Here is a 10687-nt window from a genome sequence, read left to right on the forward strand (position 1 = left end):
GGGGTTGGGGGGAGTGGGGGTCCCATCATGGTCCCCTCCCCCAGCCCGCCTCCCCTGCCCCTAGTACTTACCAGCTCGGAGTGGCTGCATCTCCCTGCTGGAGCCACCAGTGACTGCCTGAATCATCAAAGCTCTCCAAATCTTTTCCGATGATTCAGAGAGCTTTGAATTGATTCAGACCTTTAAATTGGTCCCCTGATTTGATTTGGATTTGGAGATTCAGCCACCGAATCAAGCTGAATCTCCTCCAAATCGCGAATCACCACCTGAAGCTTCACACAGCCCTATTAGTAAGCGAGAGCAAAGCTGACAGGTGTTTGGCTCATGGATAGCTGCAAGTAGATAGGCAAGGTGGTAAGAGATGTGTCTGTGGAGTAACACTTCCAAATGCCTGAATTAATGATGTAACTCACTGTGACTGTACTTATTTGGTATGGCAGGGTGGGCCACCCTGCAAGATTGAAGATGTTTTTTTCTGAGAAAGCTCTTAAATGGCTTTTAATTATGCATATGACTAATGTCATGCTATCCATCTGCAAGCCTTCATGAAGAGTATACTACTCAAATGCTTGCTGCCCCACAGTGAGAGTACTTGCTGTCTAGGTGAAATCATACTTGTGGCAATTAGCAGGGGCAGGCAGAAGTGTTTAGAGAGAGCAGGGACAGGTTGTTCTTTCTTAAGTGTTCCCTTATGGAAGGACACTGTCTGCAATGCACTGTCCTTTAGCAGCTCTGCACACAAAAATGAAAGAGGCCATTGCCCCCTGCTCCTAACCATCACCTATTCAAAGTGATATGCCTTCCCAGGGGCACATAAGTTGTAAATACTTTCTTTTGATCACAGGGCCTTGAACTCTGGTTGGTCCTTGCAAAGGGTTTTTGAAGTTAAGAAGGCTTTTTGCGTCTACCCTGACTTCTTTAAGGGTCAACATAAAGACCAGTCACAATGCCATCACTGGAATGAATGCACCTTGCACAGGAGTGGGTAGTACAGGTCAGGTCTACGGACACTAAAACCTTGTGCTGGGTACAGCATGGGGGAGTTTGCAAGTCACAAAAATTACAGACATTGTGAGCTGTTCATTGTTCTACCCACTGAGAGGCAGAATAATTTTTAACACAATCTAGTTAAGCAGAAGCAGTTTGGAGAGTTTTCAGATTTGGTTTCAGGCAAACACAGTAGCTCTGAACACAATAGGGAATCTTTCCAGAACTACTTGTGCAAACACGCATGGGGTATTATAATAGACATTTTTTCCCCAAAATTTTGTGTCTCTTTCTCTTTTATTGACCACTAGCTATGACCGTATGGCTTCTCTGCTGTTTTCCTCTGTCTTTTCCCCACTGTTCCAAACATATTATAATGTTCACGAGACACTTCAGTGTCAGTTCTGGTCCTGCCCAGAAGCATAAAACATCTTGAGTATTTGCATGTTTTAGTTTAATCATTATTTTAACGTTTTTTTGGGCAGTAGCCACAGAAAATTTTTCCTGTAAAGAGACTGTGCGTTACTTTCCACTGCCTTTACTAATTAGGACTTGGGGAAAATGTGGCGGTAAGGCAAAATTCAACATTTCTCTAAAAAATGTTCTAATATTTGTGATGCTGTCTGGAATTCCCCTTCCCTCACACCCACAAAGCTTTCATCTCTCCCTGTTTTTGCAAAACCTCTGCTAATTCATTCTTAGTTCTTCATAGCAAAAAAGACTACAACTATCTTTTCACCTCTGGCTTTGTACTGAGGCATTTGCCCTCTGTTTCTTTGATGTCCCTGAAATCAGAGAACTGGAATCTGTTCAATTTGCACCACCCAGAAACTTTATCAAGCGAAGGTATTCTCCAAAGCCCACTGAAGGCAATGGAGAAAAGCTTATTGACTTCAGCGGTTGCTGGAGAAGATACTAAATTCTAAACATAAGTACATGTGCCTCAGTCAAGATTGTATATTGCTGGCCATGCCATAGGAGTAGAAATGAGTAAAAAATGACAAGGAAATGTCAATATATGTATAACTTCTATGGAACAAATCACTGAACTGGCCATATTTTGGACCACACATCCCCAGAGAATTAGTGACCTTGTCACAATGGTATTAGAGGGTTATTGTCTCTGCAAGGAGGAATTATATGAGAGGCACATATTTCTTGGGTGATATCTTTTATTGGACTAGTTGCATGGGTGGGATAACTTTAGACATGTCTTTCAGATGCAAGGGATTCTTCATTATGTCTGAGGAGGAAAGCAAGCACAGCGATTATTAGGAACCTGGGGCAGAGCTGTGAAATTGGAAGGGGGCTCTTTCTAGATTCAGATTTTCCCTGTCCTAGTACGTATTTGATCTTCTATAGCACCTTCCAGACAAGGCTCTCAAACTATGTTTTGTGCATTGATAAATTTAGTTTCTTGACACCCATTAGGTAAGCATGAACTCTCCTTAGTCAGTTTGCAGACCCAAAGATTTAGGTGCAGGGAGATTAAATGTTATAGAAACCGGAAATAAAATGAAAATGTCCTTAGTTCCAGGCCTCTACCCACATGCCCACCCTCTCCTATGTAATAAGAGTACTATCTATGTGGTAATGTTACTGTTTTCTCCAGTCAAGAACTCTCGACTCCCCGTTACCTCTTCCTTGACATACCACTTTATAATGTCCATCAACTATTTTAAATGTTCTCAAGTAATTGTCATAAACTGTCCTGCCAAGTTCTGAGTTGTATTAGAATACCACTGATTAGTTCCTTTCAGTCTATTCTCCCAATAGGACATGAATCATGGGGTGGTAGAATATGGAAGAGTGGAGGTTTTTTTTGATCTGATAATAGTACAGTGAGGGCTCTCCTTCATACTACAGTGTGAAAGCACACCCTTCTTAGCTGGCAAGGCAAAGGCTCCCCAAGCAGGAAGCTTTGATGTGGTAGCAGTTGGAGACTTTCTGGAGTGTTTCTGAAGCTCAAAAGGATTCCCTATGCTAGTGTAGGAACAGCAGTACTTAACGGGAGGAAGAGGTCCTTTCTACTGTGAAGAAAGATGTGACCTCTACGAGATCCACTCATCCTCCCAGGGGGATAGCTTTTACAAAAAAAATCGCCTTTTAAAACTTCTTTAAAAATGTAAGAATATTAGTAGGGGATGAACCGCTGGTGGCCATATATTTATAAGTTTTACTTTAATGTAAGTTCTCTATCATGGTCAAATTTAAATGTCATTTGGATGTAGGCCAAGGAATTATGCACAACTACATTCACTGCACAAATACACTTAGGAAAACAAAATTAATTTGCTTTTGCCTGGTGATGGCCTGCATGGTGGCATGAGTTCTTCTCAGATCTATCTCTGTTTTGGCCCACATTGGTACTATTATATCAAGCAGGTATAAAAACACAGAGAGGGAGCCCACTGGCTGCATCTCATCATTGCCAAACAAGATACCTCAAATCTTCTTGCCACCTCACACTAAGGCTGATGACAGTGGTTTTATAAGAATTAAAGGTGTTTATACATGTGCTCCAGGAGAGTTGTGGGGGGGCACTTTAATTAGAGTGGCTCTCATAGCTTCTTTAATTAAAAGCACCTGGAGTGTCTCGTATATCAGTATCCCCATGCTTCAAAATGGCAGTGGGGGCACTGTATCTGAAGCTCATTGAATGAGCTTTAGATAAAGCACCCCCACTGCCATTTTGAAGTGTGGGCATGCTGATATGTGAGATACTAGAGGCTGCTGGAGTGTAGTACTTTTCATTCTGCAGCAGACTTGGTTAATCGAGTCTGCTCTGAAGCACTGTAATTACAGTGTGTTGGAGCAGCTTTTCTGCTTGTGTATAGGAGCCCTAAAGTACTAATTTAACTTCCCTTGGTAAGGTTTAGTTCTGGTGGGATTTTTGTATGGAAACTTGCAGTTGAATTGTCTCAAAGCTTTTAAAGTTGGGGTTTTCCTGGCCATTTGTTGTTCATGTTGCCAAGATTAAACAGATCTGAACAAGCAGTGATCAGCAAATAATTGAAGTAACAGTGATGTCACTAGGTCACCTTTACTCTCCCGCAAATTCTCAGCCCACTTCTAGCACAGTTCAGAGCAGCCTTGCAACAGCTCTAATCTGTGTCAGTTGCAGTCAGTCCCATAGGGTGCGTCCAAATGAGTACATTTCCTCAGGGAGAAGTGTACGTACATTTCCCTAGGGAGAAATAGTAACAGCACATAGTTGTGCCACTGCTACTTCTCTCTGGGGAATGCCAGTGCATGCGTGCTCTGGCATGCTGTACATTGCCTTTGGTGGGGTAAAGAACCCTTACCTGGGTTCTTGGGGGATTCCTGGTGCTCTAGCAATGGTGAGCCAAGCACAACAAGCCTGGTTGGCAGGTGCAGCATGGCTCTGCCTGTCCAGGCTCCAGTTTTGGGTGGTGCATGTTGCTGCCAAATGTGCCACCCTGCTTTTTTCCACTGTGGGTTTTTTTGTCGCTGGGATCTCCTGGTGTAAATCCCCCCCTGCCATGCTGCAGATTTGCAGCATGGCGAACACCTGCATGTGTGGCGCGTGTGGTCTTCAGTGCTGCAAACTGCACATGCACACTCATTAGGATGAGCCCATGGATTCTGTTATCTAGCCAGGTATTGTTTGGTTGCAGAGGGCTACAGCCTCTATACAGTTGACCACAGAGGTTGATATAGGAGATTCCTACACAGAGAGAGTTTTCTGCTGATTGGACCCATGATTAGTAGATCATACAATGCCAGTGTGCACTGAGAGAGCAGAAAATCTGGTCTTCAATGTAATTCAGGCATGATCATTTAAAAGAAGACTTTCTGAGGTAGCTGAAAAAATGTCTTCTAGAACCACTCCCCTGGCTAGCAGTTTTTGAGAGGATGCTGAACACTAGCACTTAATTCCAACTCCCTTGCAAGTGCTTAACTGTTTTGACCATATTCATATGAATTTCTTTTTGGGTCAAAAGAAATCCAGCATTCTGATGATTTGGGGTCTTATGCTATGTACTTTTAGAAATGAAAGAATAAAATGTCACTTGAACAATTTGATCCCTTTAAAGGAGTGGGGAAATAAAACCACAAGTACCTAAGCAGTAATATATCAAAGCAGCATGTAAAATGTCCAGCTGAGGAATATTATTAATGAAGTGGTGAACTTTAAGTCCATGCATAACATGCCTACAGTAGGAAGGTTCTTATTTCCAATGCCTGCAGTAATATAGCAGAATCCTAGCTATATCTTTAGCGAACAAGGTAGACTATCAATCAACAAGGGAGATGACACAAGCTTTTCATAAAAAAACAAAAATCAAGGCCACTGAAGCACTGTACTCATCAAACAGGCAAATAGTTGAGAATCTGCATGTGGCTGCTCCAGGTAATGCTGCCACTGACTAGACAGTGGATATTTTTAGCACTGGCTAAAATTGCTCCAATATTGAATCTGCACCATGCAAGGGTAACATCTTTAAAATGCAATTCTACGGTAGGTGGCAACAGTCAAGCTGAATTACTGACATTGTAAGGAAATGAAAAGTCAAACTGCTGACCATGTGTATTTTATGGTATTTAATTAAAAGTAGATAACGTAGTATGAGTGAATCACAAATCAGATAAAAATGGCACTATATTCTCATATTTAACATGTATTTGACTTGTGGTTGCTTGACAATTTACCAGAACAGGTCTATGACGATCTCCAAATATAAAATCAGGAGTGTAATTAAAAATACTGCAGGGGAGAAGCAATATTAACTTCAACCCTGAGCTGCGTTAATCACAACCACAGCTATATCACTTCCATTCCCTTTAACAAGAGCCTCATTTAATTTTTTTTTGAATAAAAGGGAAAAAAAATTACTTAGGCTTTTGCTAAATCGGAATGTCAGTTTTAAATAGTCACTGTACTGTATGTAGGGTGAAGAAGATGAAGAGGTTTGAAGTGCTGGAGGCCAAGATCCTCTATTTATTAAGAAACCTGGTCTAGCTGTGTTGGCCACAATGCAGTCTCCTCACATAAAGAGGTTGAAAGGGGAAGGGGGAGGGAAAACGGAAAGCATTAAGGCCCCCTCTACAAGTTACAGGTATCATGCAATTAACTGGAGACCAGCTACACATGTAGAGTAGCTATCACACCAAAAAAACAAGTTTCAACCAGACTTCAAAAATATCTACTAACTGTATAGCTGGTTTCTGTTGAGCTTTGATTTGCACATTTAGCAGGGTCTCTGTTGCAGTGGGAAACGGATAGGGCTCCCAGCTGCAGGGGTGTATCATGCCCAGCTGAGGCTGGGAGTCCTGCAACGGAGAGGACTCTTAGCCCCAGCAACTGCTGATGCTGGGTCCTGGCAGCATGATCTTCCAGACCTGGGGGTTTTGTGCACCCCTGGGGCTGGGAGATTGCAACAGCTGCATCGCCCAGCCGTGGGGATGCATGAGGCTGACAGCCCTTCCACTGAGGTGTGTTCTCAGCCACAGGAGCTTCCTCCTTGTCAGTGCAGGGGATCAGGCTCCCCCTGACAACAAGGTATGATGGGATCTAATGCACAATCCCATAATTACACCCCCTGCCATGCATGTGTAGAGGTGTGATTGTGTGGCTTGTGCATTAGATCCCATTGTGCCTTCACGTAGAGGGGCCCTAACAGCCTTAACCCTCTGTGAGCCTGAAGAGCTAATCAGTGTAGGTGTTGTATAGGGGGTTTGCATCTAGTGTGGGAGAAGTCACAGACAACAATCTTCGTATGATGAGGCCAGTGCGCACCTCGGGATCAGAGAGAGTGGATGCCTCTGTAAGGCATTCGCTTCTTGTTCTGCCACAGACTTCAAGTGTAACCTTGGGAGATTCACCTAACTTCTCTGTGCAGCAGTTCACCATTTGTTAAGTGAGGCTCATCCTTTTATCAAGTCTATTTAGAATGTCTGTTCCCCAGTATACTTTCATTACCGTAAGCATTTCAGAATAGAGACTCTCTCACGCTGTGTTGGTAGACCACCTAATACAAGGGAACCCAAGCTTAATTGAGGCCTAAGGCACTGCTTCATTACAAATGGTGCTTAGATGACTTTCTTCAGCTCTTATCTGGTGCCATGGTACACATTCTGCTTGTTGCTGAAGATCAGTAATGCCTTTCACCAGGACACCTATCTCACCAAATATTAAGGAGTTGTTGTATTCCTAACCTGGTGCAGCTACATGAGATGTTATGTTGCTGGAGGTCATTGCTATGGTGACGTAGTATCTTCAGGCATGAACCGTAACACCAATGCTACTGCACAGTAGTGCCAGAAATGGCACAGGAGGCTCCGGGACTGCTCAGTAACAGCAGCTACTGCGCAGTCAGTTAGTACTTGCTTAAGTAACAACTGTGCAGTCCAGCACACATGTAGACGCGCCTACTGTGTCTGCCTTATTAGCTTTTCCATGCTAAGTATTGCAACACAGTTTAGCCATCTTCAGCTGGGCCATAGGTTAACCTGCAAGCTGCTGTTGTGGATTTCCTGAAGGCAAGTAAGAATCTCATGTTGAAAAAGTAGAGGCAGCATCATGCTGATTTTTCTCATTACATAGAGAAAAAGTCTCCTAATAAATCTGAACTTTTAGAAAAAGTAAATTTAAAAAGTGCTTAGGGTTTTCCTAGTGCTAAAATGCAGCTGAAGATACAAGTCTTAGAGTGCGAGTAATTTAATCCACTTCTGCTTGAGGTCTGTCAACTCAGATTTCAGCCAAAATGTTAGGATCTCCTTTCAAAGGAAGAAGGGAAAGCAAGATTGAGTTCAGACTTCTTATTCTCACAATCAAGGTCTGCAGAGTGCTGTCACTTCCAGCTTATTTTCTCCAACCTCGCTTCCAGGTGGACTATAAACTGCCTGTTCTCTATTTTCCTGAAGCTCTGCTTGCTTTCTGTCTGTCTGTTTGCACCAGTATCTCTAAAGAAAGTCCCTACAGGAGATTACTGGAATGATGGCAAGGGGAAAGACAGATGGGTAAGGAGAAAACTTTCTTAGATATTGTAACAAGCACTTGTCCCAAGGGTGGCTGCAATACCTCCTGGTGGCTGCTCTGCCCTTGCCCAGTCCTATGCTCTTTGGGCACTCTCCCACCACACCTTGATGTTACTGTCTTTTAGAGAAAGGGAGGCTGACCCAAGGCTTCCCAAGTCAGATCTCTTCTCTTGGGCACAGGTGTTCGTGCTCATTGCCTTAAGGGTTAATGCAGTGGCTCTGACAGGCCCTTATACCCCACCCATGCCTTGCAGGTGTTATCAGTCATACTGCTCACCAGCTCTCTTCAGCTATGGCCTCAGTCCCTGTGACTGGGCTTCTCTGCCTGGGCACTTCTCCCAGCTCAGTTATGCCCTGGTGTGCTTTCCAGGCTTGCCTGCCTGTCTGGGGCACTTCACTTCTCATGGCTACTCCTGAGTGCAGCCTGTCTGCCTGTACCCCAACCCAGACACTTTGCCTATGTGGGCTGCTCCCACGCACTGTGTCCTGCCCCATCAGGCTCCTAGCTCTGCCTCTTTCTGGGCCTCAGGCCCATGGCTCTGATCTACATTCTTCTTTGCCCTACCTCCATTCCTTTGTGGGCTTTGGACCCCTGGCCCTGATCTCTGCTCTTTTCCTTGGCCCCTGCCTTGCCCCCAGGCTTCTGACCCTCTCTGCCCTGTTCCTGGGTCCCAGCCCTGTTTCTAGGTCTTCAGCCTTACTCCTGGGCCTGTTGGAACCTCCTCCACCTCTAAGTCCCATCCACAACCCTCCAGGCTGCTTACCCCAGGCTGGCTGTCACCTGGTAGCCCTGGTGCCCAGGAGCTTCTCTCTCTGCAGCTCTCAGGGCTAGATTACCCCACCAGCTCAGGCCCTGAGTTTATATGCTTCTGGTCAGGTGACTCCCCTGATTGCCACCTGAGCCCTTGATGCAGCTTCATCTCCTCTTAACATGACAGATGCACACTAAGCGTCCTGTGACAGATATCCCTTGTTTCTCGAGTATTTGCTGTGCATCTTCTGTGATCTGGCTGAACTACCAGGAATTCTGGAGGACACTGGGAGACTTCCAGGTTGACAGCAAAAATAAAAAACTCCTTCTCCTTTCTAGAGGAAGAATTGACTTTGCCCATTGAAACTGCTTCCTCTCCCTTATGCAGTTTACTCCTGACTAGGAAAGAAGGGGGACTCGTGCTTATTAAGAGTTCCATGGTGTAAACTTTATAGCCCATAATTTTTTCTTCTTTGTGAAACATAAGCTGGCATGAAAATTGGAACAATTACTGCTAGTCTACCTTGACTATTCATTTGGAAATAGTTGTTGCCGCCCTATTGTCTTGTGGTGCTTAATAATTTCCGAGGCTTTTGAGGAGGGGGAGGGAAATTTCCCTGCACTGTGTACTGCATAATACAATATTTCATGCCCCTCAGTTACAAAACCAATTGTAGCACTGTTTATTACATCGGGAATTGGGCTATTTCTTATCGCTTTTGAGGATCTGCCTTTTTAGCTTATTCCTGACTTTACTGTCTTGCTGCCTGAGAAAGTGTAATGCAACACAATGGACTCAGAGATAATCAATAAAAGCTTTGGAGGTCAGAGACGGTATTTGACAAACTTACGTTCGTGATTAAATATTCTCCGGGAGGAACTGCTGGGAGTTTCTAAAAGTTAAACTAAAGACGGCCCTGATGGCCCTGAGGTTAGAACTCAGCAATACCAGGTTAGGGGCCTTCTCTGGGCTGGCAGGCTAAGGGCACACTAGTACCAGCATAGGGTCACACCAGGGAGCATTGCAGGACGTCAGTGTGTGCTGTCATCTAAAAAAAACTTCTCTCTCTCTTGAGAAAACCTATTGGCTTCTAGGAGCCGTGGTAGGGTACCGAGGCACTGTCAATGTGCCCTCAGTGTGCTCTGCAAACAGTGCTCTGTCCTGCTGATACTGAAATCAATAAGATAATCCTTTAACTCCAGTAGGACTAGGTTCAGGTCCTTAGTCTCTGAGGCAAAAGTGCAGGTCGTTCAACTTCTGTACTGGATGTAGTGATCATGGTGTTAATGGATTCTGCGGAGAAAATTTTGGATGGTCTTGGTAAGGGATGGCTTGCCACTTGGGGCTTTGAGAGCAGTTACTGTTGTGAGCCGCTTGTAATTGAGGAGAGTGTCATGGTGGGGGTTGTTAAGTGACTGGCTGGGATGTATCAGTCCAATGAATAGGTAGAATAAGAAAATTTAAATAAAATAGGAGAAGCTGAGATAGTGCAAAGCTTGTCAGAAAGTAAGGCCAAGATTGTGTAGATTTTAGGTGACTTGGAAACCTATGTTTGAGGGACATAGGGTGTAGTTGTGCTGGTCTACAGGCAAAAAGAATCGGAACTTGTGACAGAGGTGATAACTTTTATTAAACCAACTAGATATTTGCAAAAGAATTTCTGAAAATAAAGACTTTTTTTTTTGCAGATATCTAGTTAGTTGAATAAAAGCTATCACCTTTGCCACGAGTTCTGATTCCTTTTGCCTGTAGACCCATACGGCTACAACCTGTGTCCCTGAAACATGGAAGATATTGAATTTTAGCCATTTTTTAAATGAAAACTTCATAATTTTACAAGAAGGAAGCAAATTCACTGCCTTGGAACAACCTGAAAGCTGACGCCCTGCCTCCTGCCTATTGTTCCAGCTCAACCTGCATGTTCACAGAGCTCAAACTGCCTCAAC

The sequence above is a fragment of the Gavialis gangeticus genome, unplaced genomic scaffold, assembly GCF_001723915.1.
Source record: "Gavialis gangeticus isolate Ggan-Ray unplaced genomic scaffold, GavGan_comp1, whole genome shotgun sequence".
Lineage (NCBI taxonomy): Eukaryota > Metazoa > Chordata > Crocodylia > Gavialidae > Gavialis > Gavialis gangeticus.